This window comes from Parasteatoda tepidariorum, chromosome 11 (assembly GCF_982258835.1).
Source record: "Parasteatoda tepidariorum strain Cologne lab strain chromosome 11, Ptep-v5.0, whole genome shotgun sequence".
NCBI lineage: Eukaryota > Metazoa > Arthropoda > Arachnida > Araneae > Theridiidae > Parasteatoda > Parasteatoda tepidariorum.
In genome coordinates, this window is record NC_141765.1 from 30,183,314 (window position 1) to 30,200,828 (window position 17,515).

The following is a 17,515-nucleotide window of genomic DNA, read 5'->3' on the forward strand; positions in this document are numbered from 1 at the left end:
TTGGCCTTAATGGCAATTGAAAATGATGTATTGGAAAAGGTTAACTTTCAGGATGTCTTGAACGATTTTGTATCAAAAAAAGTTAGAAGAGTTAATATTTAAGCTTATTGTATGATTTTTTTTAAATGCATATATTAATTACTTATATTCTTTTCGTTGGATTCAATATTTTTATTGAATAATGTGATAATACACTATATATAATATACTGTGATATATAATAATTAGGAAGTTAGAAGACGGTAGGGCAGAGGGCCCGAGACGAGCATTGCCTAGGGGCCGCGACATGCATAAGCCGGCCCTGTTTGCATTTCACTTTTTCTCTTTTTGCACCGTTTTTGAGATAGGAGCGCTAACTCAGCAGTTTTTCAGTAGATGGCGTGGTAGCGTTATCACCTTTTGCAAATAGTTATTTTAAGATGCATATACATCATTTTTATAGTTATAGTTCTAGTCTTTCGGGGATTAAAAGGGTGGATATGGATTTTAATGTGCATCTTGCATGCAAGTACTCTAAATTTTGTCCTTTTATTCATTTAATTTTAATTGCAAAAGCATGGTATGGTATTTAGTCGAGGTATGGGTTCCTGCTATGTTTCAAATCATGAAATTAAAGTTTAAAATTTCGATTATGAAATCAAAAAAATTATGATTCCAGTTTTTATGAAAATAAACATTAAAGTTATGAAATGTTAACAAATATGTCCTAAAGTATTGATTTTAAAATTAATCTTTCACTTGAAAACTTACACTACTAATTTTGATGACTTTTTTTAATGAAAAATTGTCAACTTAATTCGGAATATAATCATGATTGTCTGAAAAATGTTTGTTCACCTAAGTAATTTGATTAATTTCTAAATAAATAAAAATTTATATATTTATTCTTGCACTAAGTTTTAGGCTCACCGGACAAAAAATTTTGCACCCTTAGAGAAATCATAAAGAACTACAATTTAATATTAAGAGTCTGTATGTGTTTTGATAGGTTTTCTCATTATGTATTAGGATCGCTCACTGAGTTGACCACTAACATGAATCTGCAGGTCATTTTTTTTAAACATTTCGGATGATAAAGTGTTACTTATCAGTCAACAACTTTATGATGAGTATGATGTTGTTACCCACCCTTTTTCCAAGATGATAACAAAGTTCATCGGGAAGGAAGAATATACAGACAGTTTTAGGAACACTCACTTACCTTATTAAATCTTGACTTGCCTGCAAAACCACCTGACTTAAACCCCAAAGAAAATTTGAGGGATATGTTCTAATTACGGGTAAAACTACAAAGTCGGCATTTCCACTATTGACTGGATTTACTTAAATGAAATCCTCAACAAGTGGTTTAAACTGGAGCTGATGGACCTGAAAAAGTTTACGATTATTTTCAACTTTTTTAAAAGAAATTCTAATTTTTTGACTGGGAAGCTTATATTTTAAAGTGTAATTAAAAGAGTTAATAAAAATCTGTTAAATGAAAAACGTGTTTAGTCGATAGAGCAAATATGGTCGCAGCCAACTGGAAAATATAATCCAAATAGTTCAGTCAAGGAAGTGAGTAAAAATTTAAGCACTTATTGTTATTTTTACTTATAACATATTTGGGTGAAAATTAGAGGAATTATTGCTTTATCATATTTCTGGAATTTTTATGGGACTCAAATAATTTCCATACACAATTATACATCATGCTTATCTTAAAAAATTGCTATAAAAGCTTATTATTTGCTAAAATGCGTTCTTTTGCATGACTCAGAAGAGCAGCCTTAACTACTAATTTTATTTTCTGTAAACGCAAAAGAAAATAGCAAAGAGTATATTTTCGGGGATGGCTTTCTCTCGTTTTTTGTTCGTTTTGTGTTTTTACTTCATTTTGTGTTTTATTTATGTTTCTTGTAAATTCCTAGATAAACGTAAGAAAAAATAGCAAAAAATATATTTTCGAGGAATGCTTTCTCTCCTTTTTGTTCGTTTTATCTTTTTACCTTGTTTTGTGTTTTATGGTTATTGTAAATTCTTAGATAAACGCAAACGAAAATAGCATAAAAATGCATTTTCAGGGATTGCTTTCCCTCTTTTTTTGTTTGTTTTATGTTTCTACATCGTTTTGTGTTTTATGTTTCCTGTAAATTCCTAGATAAACGCAAAAGATAATAGCAAAAAGTATATTTTCGAGGATTGCTTTCCCACTTCCTTAGTCATTTTATGCTTTTACTTTTTCTAGTTACTTTAAAATTACTTTTACGTTGATCAATATCAGCGAAAGAATTAAGCAATTGTAAGAATACGCAATTATTTTTATCTTTATGTCATAAGAATTTTGTCGAAATATAAAATGACAACTCATAATTAGTGTTCCAGCTTAAACTCGTTCGAACTTTGACTTCTAATTGAAAGCGAACATAATTATGACTTTAGAATACACCAAATAAGGTTAAAATCAATACTTGAATTCCGACGTTGCGGATTAGCCTTTTGCGAATTAATTAGTGCAACAAACTTAATAAAGCAGTTCAGTAGAGATTAATTTAAGTCTCTCTCTCGGTCAATCTTCCTTATTGCATACTAGAAAATCACCTGACCATATCAATTATTTTAAATAGCGAAATATATCTTTCATACGATTATTTTAAGTTTTAAAATTAACATGGAACTATCATTTTTCAAAATGTGAAGTCAGCTTATTTCATATATTATCTTAAATATTATTAATAGCCTTCTAATTTAAGTTGCAGTAATTGTTTAACTGTAATAAATTGTAAGTTGTATTTCTTAATCTTACATTGTTGGTGAACTTCGCATTCTTATTTTACATCGAAATTTTGCAAAATTTACCTTACGAAATTTGTAATATATTCAAAAAAATTTTGTATTTGGAATTAATAACTTTTTTCAAGCGTAAATTTAGTTTTCTGTCACTTATGGATAAATCTAGTTTTTTATTGTTATTTTTAGTAACTTTTTATACCTTTGATGTTCAAAATTTTCTTCGTTGAATGTTATTTTAATGCTTTACAAACGATAGATTAAGAATACTTTAAAAATACATTGCTAATTGCTAAACGTTATTGCTTTTCTAATGCTTATTGATTTCTAATAATTTAAATAGTTGGTTGTACGTAACTAACTTTCAACATGATCGTAATATTTATGAATAAGGCATTTTTATTGTGGTTTTGAAACCTATCATAAATTTTTGGCTTAAATAGAAACCAAATTAATAGTAAGAAAACAGTTACTTTTAAAATTATTCGCCAACAAAAAATTCCTGTTAGTTTCATGAGCTGCATGTAATACCCAGATAATAAATATCTTGTTTAAATTTTTCCAACATTTTGAATTATACTTTGTAATATTTTAAACATTAAAAACCATTTATTTAATAATTACTTTTGATAATACAGTATCGACTTACATGCTCGAAACCTGTTTCGATTAAACATAAATACATGGAAGAGTCTGGTGACATTGGGATATTTTTTAAGGTTTTGTTTGGTTATCTCTTTTAAATATTAAGTAGAGCTCTAAACATTCTACAAAACATATCAGTGCAACTCGTTTTTTTATATGTTTTATGTGAAACTTCATTCTAAATGTTGCGGATAGTTTAAGATAAGTAGTTATGTGCTGCACAGAATTACCACATTAAGTGCTCTGACTAAGATTTACTTAGATCCTCTTTAATATGTCTCCTTGAAATAGACAAAACCTTATTCTGACACATAGTAATCCTATTTGTTATAGAAACATTGCTGAATCTCAACAAAAAAATGTTTTTTTTTTTTTATAAATTTAAGAGCCAGAAATTTTTTTTTGGATATTTTTTGAATAATTATTATTATTAATTACCAGAAATATTATTGCTTATTTACTTATTATTATTTCATATATTCCAATTATTTAGTGTGAAAGATCAATATCAAGCAAGTTATTAAGCATTTTATTTGGAAGCGGGATTTTCTTTTTATATGAATTTTCGTGTACCATAAAACATCTGGTGGTCCAGCCATGATCAATATATTGCTCTTTTGTTTTGGCTTTATCGGAAATTAGTGTCTTTCTACTCTCATCGATATTTCCAAGCATTCATATTGGGTAGAGTTTGCTGACATTCTGAGCAACAACACACCGTAGATTATTCGTTTCGAATGTTTTATCATTCAACGGCATCAGATGATTCATTTGTCTAAACCTCTTCCTTGCTCAGAAAAACTCTAGTAAAATTATCGCACTATTTGTTAATGACATTTCTAGTAAAAAGCAAACATAATTATGGTTAATACGAAATGAATGGTTTAAATATAGAAGATACTTAAATCATTCATTTGGTATTACCTGATTGAAAACTTCATTCGCTTCAAAAATATATAAAAATGAAGTTACAGTCAATATGTTTTAAGCGCATCAAAATTATGCGCCCATTTCAAGACTTGCCAGACGGAAATATAAAGAAACAAAAATGATTAGAAGTAAAAAACGTAAAGTTGCTAACGAAAAATGGAATAATTAAGGTAAGAAACAAAACTAGAAAAACCACGGAAGCCGAGAGAGAAAAAAAGATGAAAAACGGAACAAGAAAAATCACAGTGGCAGAGAGGCAAATCAAGGAAAATGCATTTCCACGAGTTATGGAGCGATGCAATGGAACTAATTAACAAAGGAATTGAGATTCAAATGAATAAAACAAGATTCCAGAGTATCAGGATGCGCTAACTTGAACAAGAGCTGATATGATCTCAAATTCTGGTTTTTAAAATTATAGTTCTTATTTCTTGGCATGTAGTAAAAAATACAAAACTGAAGAGCTAATTTAGCCAAATAATTGGTCCTGATTACATGCTCTAAGGTGTCATGATTAAATATAAAGATTTTACAACATTTACCGAATTTTAAAGCATATTATAAAAACCGTATTTTACTGTCAATTTTACCAAAATCATTATCAAAGTGCTTCAATAAAATTTACCGAAGTTTTTGATGTTTCCAAAGAGTCAGACACACGGTGAATTTTACCATATTCTGGTAGTTTTGACCATAGTTTTTTTTCTCACTTCACTTGTATTATGACATTATTTGCACTAGTTTTGTCTTCATAGTCATGATAAATGCTCACATTATTGATTAAAAAAAAACAAAGATTTTTACAAAGACACTACCCAAAGTGATGATCCATAACATATTAAATAAATAAAAAAAACAAAAATATTTTTATTTATAAATATGTTGCGTTCAATTTACGAGAAATTTAAATATTAACTTATTTTTTTGATTATAATACTATTAATATGTACCCAGATGAGATGCGAAAGTCCAGCGCAAGCAGCAAAAGAAAACTAATCTGATTACAACTTTTGCTGATCAATAATGATCAGTAATCACAAAAATGACAGATGACTCTTAATCTGTAAGTGCCCTAGATGGGCAAAAGCTTTTCAAACTACTTGATTTATTCTGGCAATCGCAGATGCATGAGCTTCTCAAAACGTGTGTAACGCCAAATCACCCTTTTTAACGGTATGTATTATAAGAGTGGTTATAAGAACCGAAAGTTAGAATGTTTCTGAAGGCATCCTATAAAGAAGTGCCAGTTGTTATAAAACTAATATTTGGAAAGATTCAGCTTAATAAATTAACATTTAGACCCCTGTCCTCATCTTCAAATTTTGAAGAAAATCGAGATTTTTGTTCTTCAAAAATTTTTTACTTTTTCCACTATAAAATCAGACAGTTACAGAAACATGAATATGAGCTTATTTTGTAGATAATGATTTTAAATTTATGACGTGGAACATATCAAAGGATAATAGGTGATTATTCTAATTCTAGTAAAAATGTCTTTTTTTTAAGGAACAGAAAATTTCCGTACAATCGTGAAAAGATTAAAATACGACACCTAACATAATAATAATTTAAAACAAGTTAGGTATAAAATGTCAAACGTGAAAACATTATAACATATTTATGGAAAAAAGATGTATTTATTTGAGATTATTCAATAAAGAGCATAGAACGAAAAACTATAATAAAAACAACAAATTTAGCAATCAGAGTAAGTTGATTAAATTTAAAAAAAAAATATAGAATTAAAGAGTTAAATGTTACGAAAGTATAAAATCATTCTTGCTTCCTAACTACATTCTTTATCCATTTTATGTTCATAATGTGACAATAGTTTTGAAGGCATTATAAAAAAATTTTCAATACTTTTTGCTAAAAATGAAATGAAGTGAAAACTAATTCAGAACTTAAATATCATAAATGGTTTGAAATCTTTGATACTGCTACATTTAATACTCTCGCCTCTAATTTTTTCTAAACTAATTAAATATTTAGTTAATTTTAGGTCTTGATATGGAAATAATGCAGTATTTAGAAGATCAATCTAAACTTTTATAGGTGGTTTCAAATCTTTCATATTTAAAAATCTTTCTTATTCTTAACTTTATATATATATATATATATATACACCGAAGAGCCATTACATTATGACCACCCTGCTAATAACATGTAGGACAACCTTTAGCCCTCAAAACTGCTAGCACCCGCCGTGGCATTGATTCCACAAGGTGCTGATAGGTAGTCTGAGGTATCCGGTACCAAGCGCTCACCAACTGGTCCTGCAATTCCCTCACATTGCGAGGGGGTAGCGTGGCAGCACGAATTTGGTTTTCCAAGTAGGACTACAAATGCTCTATTGGATTAAGGTCAGATGAATTTGGGGGCCAAAACATGACTTGAAAGTCACTGGAATGTTTCTCGACGATTCGATCTTTATGACATGGTGCATTATCCTGTTGGTAAACACCATCCCCCGCAGGAAAAACTGTTGCCATGAATGGGTGAACCTGGTCTGCAACTATGTTCAAGTAGTTTACAGACGTCAGGGATTGTTCTATGTGGATTATGGGACTTAATGTGCCCCATGAAAACATTGTTCCTAGGTGAGAAACCATGAAAACCTGGGCGAGCCCATTGTTATAGATGGAGGGTGGTCATAGTGTAATGGCTCTTCAGTGTATACACGAATAGCTAGTGTGAAGGTCGTAGTTCACATAACTGTTAATACCATGGTTAATTCTTGACACAAAAATATCATTAGTTGTAAATTGATGTGTTTTTCTTAAAATACCAGACGACCTTTTCTTGACCCCTATGGGAAAATCTTACTAATATACTATATACTACTACTAATATACTATGATAATTACTATACACTATAGGAAAAATGCTACTAAATCTGTAAATGATATACCATAAATGTATAACTAATGTACTATAGGAAAAATTTAAAAAGATAACACGTAACTCATAGTTAACCTATAGAATATATCCTAAAAATTTCAACAAAATCAAAAATACCCTCCTATCCAAGCATGTCTGTTCGTAAAAAGATCAGCTCATCAGCTCAAATAACTTAATAAAATATAATAATATTTATTTGAATATGCATCATCATTAAATTTTTTATTGAAGCAGACAAAAAATGCAATTTCCTTTTTAGACTCTAACTTTCAAACTTGCTATGATTTGCGCGTCGTATCTGTACTTCTGTTCTCTCTTAATTATCTCGGGAAATCGAAAGCAGATGCAATAATCAGCCTTTGATACAGCTATTGAATTTCAGTAAATTTGCGCTATCTGATGTTTTCATCGACACAATTAAATTTAAGATTTCATGCATTAATAATTAGGTACGCATTAAAAGTGAAATGAAGACACTTCTGAGTAACTATCGTGAGGTATCTAATGAAGAGTTTTCAACTGAGAAAGTTTAATTTCATTCAAGAAATGCGACTTAATGAAGTTCAATGTTTAAAGATCCTTATTTAATTTCAGAAAGATAATTTAAATCAGTTTTCTTACAAGAAAAAGGATGAAAATTTAATTAAAAATTTAAATACCTGCCTGATTTTGTTAAACTAATTTCTTTGCTTATTTTATCTTTGAAAATATTAGCAGCATTTGTGATTGTTTATAAGTTATTTACATGATAACGGTTAAACGAAAATTAAATTTTTTAAAATTAAAAATTACAGTTCTTATTACCAAGCATTTAGTAAAAGAATCAAAAGTGAGACACAATTTTCGTCAAATAAATGGCTTTTCATGCCATGCTCTAAAGTATCATGATAAAAGTAGCAAATTTTTCGATATTTACCTAATTTTATCACATATTATAACAGTATATGTAATAGTTAATTTTACCAAAATCATTATGAAAGGGCTTCGATAAAAATTATCGTGGTTTTTAGTGTTCCCATAGTGCCACAAAACACGGTAATTTTTACCATGTTCTGGTAGTTTTGACCGTACTTTCTTTCTCAGTGTAGTTTTATTTAGAAAATACAACAAAATGCCTGGTTAACTTATTTCTTTTTAAACTATCTCCTTGTAATTTAAAAAAAAGGATTCTCACTATTTTGCAATGAATCTTTCCTGTGCATGAAAAAAATGCTTGAAAAGAATTGCACTTTAAAGTAAAATCAGTATTACAATTCTAAATGTTAGAAGTCTCCACGTTAAATTAATTCAAACTACAGTGAAAGAATGAATAATTTCTAAGAGGAAAAAGGGAAATTATTCAAATCCCCTTAACTGGCAAAGTTAAAATGTTTTATGAGAAACTTCCTTATTAATTTTTACCATGACGATGTAAAAATATGTATCTTTTCTAAGCTGATTACCTTCAGCTCTTTAAAGCGATAAAGTTTGATATAATTTAATCCCGAAATATTCTGCTGTCAGATGAATTAATAATGAAGCTCAGAGAAGCGTAGATCCAAAAGCACCTTTCCAAAGCCAGGTGCTTCATCATATGCTTAATCAAGTAAACATTCTAACCCCTTTCTTTGAGATTCTTAACTTTAAGTAATCCTGTTTAGAAAAATTTAATTTTAATATAAAAGGCCAACTATGTATTTTGGTAATGTTTCGTAATTCTTACCTTATATACATTTTCCTCTGAACTGTACTTGAAAATATAGGAAAAAAATCTTTTTCATATTTGAATGGTTGGTTAAAAGGTTAAATAAAATCATCATGAAAATGGATCGAAACGTTTATAAAAAATAAAACTTAATGGAATAGAACCGTTTTGAGTCAAACTGCTTGATTAGCATTTTTGAAATCCATGGTTTATCCTTTAAATTTGAACTATTTTTAGAAGTTTTTTTTTTAAATAACTGATTTACATAATTGCAATGAGTTTTATTAGGAAAATGAAATTAAAATTTTTCATAGATGTATGAAAACTATATATTTCGATATAATCTATACAGAATATTCCGTAGAGATCACCCTTAATATGTATTTGCAGAAAAATGAAACAAAAAACACAATAATGGTGGCTGCAAATTAATATGTAAGTTAGGGAAAGCGAAATGCTATCAGAATTTGATAAATCACAGTAGAGGAGAGTTGATATTATAAACAATAAGATGCGTTTGATTGCAGGAGGAAACATAGAGAGGTTAAAAGGGTTAAAGAGGGGTTAGGTTATTGAAAACAACTTCACGTTAACCATGAATTAAATTTTTTTTTATCTTTACTAATTTCTCCTTCCTCTGAGGTAGTTAGTCAGACTTTGATAGCATTTTCATCTTTTCTTCGCTTAAATATTAATTCTTGACCGCTAATGTGCATGTTCTTTTGTTTTAATTTTCTCTAAAACTCACTGTGTTTTGATCCACTGTGAAAGAGATTTGAATAATGAGTTATCAAAAATTCTGCAACGAAACAAAAATGTTATATGCCATAATTATGTCAAATATTTATTTTCTGATAAAAATGACATATCTAAACTGAAAGTGTTAAATAAATTTAATTTATATCGGTAAACTGAACTATTTGAAGACAATTTAGCTTTTTGCCTTTTGTTCTTAATATTATGTAATTTTTTATTCTGTGCAAATTTTCTCTTTGTCTGCCTAAAACTTTGATTTTGTGAATTGAATCTAAGCTTCCGTAATAACCATTTATAAAAAAATACATTAAAATGAAAATAAAAAAATAAAAAGTTTCAACAAAACAATATGAATACCAGTTCGTTGCATATTAACCTTAGTTCATAAAGAATTCAACTATTTTTTTAATATATTAGTGATAAGGGCACTAGAAACTTTATAAAAAGTAGAGGGTTATAGTCCACTCAGAGAAAAAAAAATCCGGTATAATTACTGCACTGTAATGACATTTCTGGTAAAAAAAAACATAATTACGGTTAACAAGACAAAAATATATGGTATTTAAACCATTCATTTGATAATTTTCCCCTTCGTAGGAAAACGATTTACTGGAAATTCTGGTTTTCAAAATAATAGCTCTTATTAACACACATTTAGTAAAAAAATACTAGAGTAAATAAGAATAAATAAACCACATAAATAGTTTTTATGCTCTTCTCTAAGGTATCATGATAAATTACCAAATTTTACCACATTCACTTCTTCAATTTTTATAATACCATATCTTATTTTTAATTCGGTAAAAATTGCTCAACCTTTTCGTGTTCTAATAGAATCAGAAGAATGGTAAATTTTACCATATTTTGGTAATTTCGATCATACCTTTTTTTCAGATCCGTGATGGCTCAGGGGATAGAGCGTTCGCCTTCCAATAAGGCGAACCGGGATCGAATCCCAGTTGATACGAATTCCGCATTCGGTTTGCACCGACCACAGTGCTGACGTGAAATGTTTTCAGTGGTCGATGGATCAAGGGTTAGAGCCTCCTTGCCGTCAGGCTAACCGTGGGAGGTTCTCGTGATCTTCCTCTCCATGTAACGCAAATGCAGGTTAGCTCCATCAAAAAGTCCTCCACGAAGGCAAATTACTCCCAATACTCGATCGAGGAGTTCCCTTGTCTTCTGTATTGGGTTCAAAATTACAAGGCTACGGAGTTGAACATTACTAGTCGTAAACCCAAAATTGGGGCGACTGTTCAAACACGGTTGTAATATAAAATAAAATAAATTATTCTCTCTATATCTCTATGAAACTTCCTCTGCATTTTTAAAGACAGAGATTGTAATTTTAAATTGTATTATTTATTTGTAAATGGTTTGATTTGTAATTGCGAAATTTTATAATAAAATACAAAAAGCATCATCGTAGCAGTGTTTGAATTTTCCTGTGTTGCGCACTGTTAGAATTTTAATTCTAAAATTAAGGTAAAATAACCGGCAGTAGTCTTTTCATTCAATTAACCGTTAAGTTTATAGTAAAGAAAATTTTCTGAAACCATTTACAACTAGTTTTGTCTAAAAACCATAAATACAAAACTATTTCGCAAAACCTTTTTTCAACCATTTTCAGCTAGCATAGTTTCAAAATAATGGAAATACTGGAGATGGGAAATACTAGCCTTTTTTGTGTTTAGCAGCTTCGCAGCTTCATGGCGCTGCCATCGATGTGTGTCTGATAATCGCATTCACTCATTGATGGTCCAAGGTCACACATTGGGGAGTGCAGAACACTGGAAATTCTTCATGTGCTGAAGAGAATGGAGGAAATATTATGGTGTCAGCGCTGGGTCTCGAACTCCGTTCTACCAGTAATGAGATTACACATTAGTCCTCTCGGCTATTATATGTAATCAACTGCTAGAAAGTAAGTGGTTTCTTCTAGTTGGTGTGATAAAATTCTGGTTGCATAACCGTATTTGGTGAAAGCAGTTAATAAACGGTTTTTCTCACTGTTAACAGTTTGAATACCATCTTATTTATGACTATTTGACTGTTTTTTTAATAAGGTAAAATAATACTTAAAAAGAATTGATATTTAACCATTTTTTCCGAAACATTCCAACAGTGTGTGAACCGATGAAACTGTGAGAAAAAAATCTTTTGGCTTAGAAAAGTTAAGAAGGATAAATGTTTTATTAACACATAAAAAATATTTCCCGGTGAGCAAATACCAGAGGGATTTATAAATCATGGATAAGTTTTCCTCAGTTTCCACAATATATAAGTTAAAAAATGGAAAATAAATAGGTTAACCAAGTCATTTATTTTCCATTTTTGTAGGGTAGTAAAAATGGTTTGTTTAATCAATTCCTTAAATATGAAAAGAATAATCCATCTTTAGTTTTAATATTTTATTATTCCATTAAAAATATCTTAAGGGTTAATGGGACTGCATGTTATGTTTCCGCTCGTATTGAACAAATAGTTTGAAAACCTGAGAAGACAATCTGAAGTATGCATTTAGGTATGTATTTTAATGTATTGTTGAAGTAGGTATGCATTGTATAGATACGTATTGCTGAAGTATGTATTATTATTTAACAATTTTAATTTTGAAAGCACGTGCTTGTTATAGCATAAAAATTGTCATAGCTGAAATAATTTTTATCATTTTTAAATCACGGCTTTCTAGTTCAAGGTTAAAGTTGCAAAATGTAATTTTTATTGGAGCAAAAATGAAATATTTATAAAAAATGAAAATAGTTGTGAGAAATAAGTAGGAATTATTTTAAAATGGAAATGCACTGTAGAATTTTCCTTCTACAAATATGGTAAAATGATCTGCAGCAGTCTGTCCATCCAATTAACCGTGTAGCTTACGGTAAAAAATAATTTTTTACCCTTACGGTTTTGAAACCGTTAACAATTAGTATGGTTCATAAATCATGAATGCAAAATTATGCGGTTTTTTTAACCATTTACGACTAGTATTGTTTCAAAGCCTTAAAAAAGAAATTGGACATTAAAGATAATTCATCAGCCTTATGGTGATGCCATCTATGTGTGAATGAGAGTATCGTTTTTTAATAGCCCAGGGTCACAAATTGGCGAGTGCAGAATACAGGAAATTCGTCATCTGTTCAAAGGAACAGAGGAAATATTGTGCTGTCAATACTGGAACTCGAACCCCCTTCTGACGGTTATGAGATTGACAGATTAGCCTTCTCGTCTATAATGTGTGCCCATCTGCAAGGAACTAAATCGCTTCATTAGGTGGGCCTAGTTGGTGCTCTAAAATTCCGGTTGTTTAACCGTATTTGGGGAAAGTAATTAATAAGCGGTTTTTCTCTCAGTTAACAGCTTGAATACCATCTTATTTATAGTTATTTGACTGCTTAGTTTGAATATGGTAATATGACAATTAAATAAATTGTTATTTAGCCATTTTTTCAAAGAAATGTCTTACAGTGTGCATTTGAATGTATTTACTGCTGAAGTATGTATGCATTCTATAGGCATGTATTAATGAATTATGTATTAGCATTTAAATATTTTAATTTTGAAAGCACGTGTTTGTCATAGCATCATTTTAAAGTCCATCATTTTAACTTTCATTAAGTTTTCAAGTTCTAGGCGAAAGTTGTAAAAAGCATATTTATTGGTAACAAAAAGGAAATACTATATATATATTACAATTTCATTTATTGATGAATTTAGTTTCCATTCACGTGAACTTTTACCCTAATGTGGTTATGCAAGGCCACATATTCAATCAATGCAGATATGATATGTTCTTAAAATTCAATTTTATCAAAAAGTAAAATTATAATTTTTTTATTGAAGAAATGTTGAGAAATATCGAAAATCTGCATTACAACTAGTTTTTCTCTTAACATGAATATACAGGATGTTCTGTGAAGATCTTCTTTAATATATATTTTTAAAATTCGTTTTAATATGAAATGAAGAAAAACTACAAACATCAGAGATTACAACTTATCATGTAAGCGAAAAAAAAACGATATATATATATATATATATATATATATATATATATATATATATATATATATATATATATATATATATATATATATATATATATATATATATATATATATATATATATATATATATATATATATATATATCGTTAAAAATTTATAGCCTGAAATATACAATAATAATATCAAAATAGTGTAGATAACGCATTGTACAGGCATTTTATATAATTTATTATAAAATAGCGTAAAATATGCTTGAAACTGGAAAAAAGTATATTTTAATAGTATTTCTTAACAATATTATTTTTAACGTAATATGCAATTATGTAAGTCCTACATTACACTCATGTAATTTTAATTATATGTATGTAAAATAAAAAGAAATAATATTTAAATTATAAAAAAAAACTTATGAAAATTAAATGAACATAAAGGACTGACATAAATGGTATTGGAAAATATTGCAGATAAGACTTATAAAATACGTTTGAGAATTTATACATTGGATTTAGAATAATGTTTTTATTTTTATTCAATGAATACAATTTCGAGTGCTATAAGTTTAAAATGTTTTAAACATAAAATGTAAGTCTAACTTATAAAATATATTTTACTTATGAAATGGCACAATCATTTCCGCATGGTGAGCAGATTTAATGTAATGTTTCAATTATAAGGTCGGTAAATTGTTTTGCCATAATTCCAACTATAGTTTAAAGAGGAAAGAAATATCTTATTATAATTTTGCTCTATGTGCCACAAATTTAACCATAAAATATATTGTCCTTTTCATGAAATCGAAAATGCTTTCAAAAGCAATTTTGAAGAGCTATATGATTTCATAAAACTATCAAAGTCACAATGCAAAAAGTCATATTTACGTTGGAGATTTGCTGTCATTTGCAGTAGTAAACTAAAAATTGATGGCGTTTCATGACAACCTTCAAATACTCTATATTTTTTTATCAAGATTCTCTTTTCTAAAAATTTCAAGTGAAGTTACACTTTCACTCACATTCAATATTTATTTTACAAAAGAATTGAAAATGGCAGTTTTCTTTCAACTTTCAAGGGATAAAATACTTTTTTAAATCGCATATTTTTTGACTTCTGAACTTTTATCATTCGTTTCATGCTTAAGAACTTTCACTGAGTAGAACATTGTGCAAAAACACGGTAGCTATAGCATTTCTTTTTAAAAATAACTCTAGAAAGTTCTTTTATTCCTTACAAAGCATGAAATTGCTTTTTATATCACTTAATTTTTTCAAATATGAACTTTTAATATGTTGGTTGCTCGTAATCTTCACTCAAAATATATATTTTTTGAATCTCTGTTGAAAATGAAGTTTAGACAATATACATAGTAGAGGTATCAAATTATTACTTAAGAGAGGAAAAAAATAAAATCCAGTCAAAATCGATCTAATCGAAGATCATCTGTAAAGCATCAAGATTTCCTTATGAAACTTGGAGGTTTTTCTTAATATCACATTTCAATTTTTATGCGTCTCCTCCGGTAGTCAAACATGTTTTGATGTTTTTCCTCTGACATCTTTTGCTAGAGTTTGGTATCATTTTCGCTTTTTTTTCCTCACTCCAATTTTATCCCTATCCATTCTTTGTAATGATTTGGGATTAAGTTTGTATATTATTTCAGCAAATAAAATTTTCTTCTTATATTAGGTCATCGAGATAAAACTTATAAGATGGAACTGTCAGTTTTAACGGTATGTTACTTGATATTGGTTTAATATTTTACCGGTCTGTCTCTTTTACTGAAAAGTTACATATCTTACTTGTTTAAATAATGGTAACTCTAAAAAAATAGTTAAAATTTCTTTTTAAAATTAATTCTGTTTGAAACATAACGATTGGAAATTCACACTGCGATGAAGTTTGTGTTCTTGCGTGGAACAGCGTCATTGTGTAGGGGAGAATGGGGTAAATTGTAACAGGGTACGATTGTAACAGAGCGCATAGGTGGCGCATAAGGTGTATTTAATAAATCTACATGTACACCCCTGTTGGCAACCATTTTTATGTACTTTTGAAAGAGTTAAATCACAAAAGTTTTTTTCACGCTACGTAAGTACTTTTTTTGGTATTAGAATATTATATTGTAACAAAGTAATTTTGCTTAAACAAATACATTTTTTTTAACCTAATATGTAAGTGGACACCTTAATTAACATTTCAATAAAAAAAATTAGTTTTGTTAATTAACTAGCATTGTTTTTAACAAATGAAGCTGAAATGGCGTCTTGGGGACGATTGTAACAATAAGTAAAGGGACGATTGCAACAGCTGAAAATAAATAATCTTAAGTTTACAAACCATTACTTAACTCTTTCAGAACCACCAATAGTTTCTTATATCATTTATATTATGTTGCATGTGCATTATTTTATTTGTCACCTTTCACAGCATAAATTAAAATTTTTAACCCCTTAAAGTTAAAAGTTTAACCCTTTAGGTCTCTGCTCACTATTATTTTTACTCCTAAAATATCACTACTATTTTGATTAATAAAAAATATATCACAACTATGATAATATGTATAATTAACTATGTTTTGGTTGAATTTATGAACTGTTACAATTAGTGGGGACAATTGCAACAAGTGCACGACTGTCAAATATTGTTAATAACTAATATAATAACATTTAAAATATGGTATTTTTTTCTAGTAGAGGATAGTCTACTTTACTCGTCTGTCAATTAATACTAATAATATATTGGATTTTTGTTAGTTAAAAATAGTTTAATAAAAAATGTTACAATTGACCCCACTCTCCCCTACTTTATGCATTGTAAAAAATTTCTCGGAAAAAATGGTTAATGATAATTTATTTTATCATAATCAAAAAAACAATCAAATAACCATAAATAAGCTGAAATTCAAATAGTTAACTGTTAGAAAAACCGTTTATTAACTGCTTTAACCTAATACGGTTAAACAACCAGAATTTTATCGCACCAACTAGGCCTACGTAATGAAGCCACTTACAGCTGGACACAGCTTGGCTTCCTTGCAGCTGGGTACACATTATAGCCGAGAGGACTAATCTGTCAATCTTATGAAAGACAGAATAGTGGTTCGAGCCCCAGCGTTGATCCCGAAATATCTCCTTTATTGCTTTCAACACATGAAGAGTAAGGTTAATAAATTAGTCTATGCTTTCATGTTCAACACATGAAGAGTAATGCTAATAATTAGTCAATATGCTAAAAAATTAGTCTATGAAAATCACCAAATTTTTCTTTGTCATATTCAAATTTTTCATTATTTTTACTGTTTGTTTATAGCGCCAGTTTAAATAATAACCTCTGTCAAGTTTTATCATTTCAGTTTACTTTGCGTGTCATTTTATCCTACTGATGAAGGTGACAAATATTGCTATTTGTGATTTTAAACGTTTTTTTTACTCAATTTTATAAATTTAGGTCTGAATTTTTTTAAAAAGACAGCTATAAATCCGCAGTATGTCAGATCAAGCCGTCATGAATGAGTGTCTCTTACTTTTGTTTTCAAATTGCACCAGGTTGTTATTGTATATAGTGATTTTGAAATCACTATTTCTTAGTTTCATTAGTTAGAAACGCTCTACATTTAAACTTTTTTTGTTAGTTTTCAAACTTATTAAAAAAGAACTTTTCTGGTTTCTTGAACAGAACTCAGCAAACTGCACATTTCTATCTCCTTCCATTTTTCTCTAATTAACTCTTCAAATTATTCGTAATTTTTAAGACACGATGAATTTTTTTAAAATTATAATTACTGTCGTTGCATTGTTGTAAGATCAATGATCAAGTTTAATGTAAT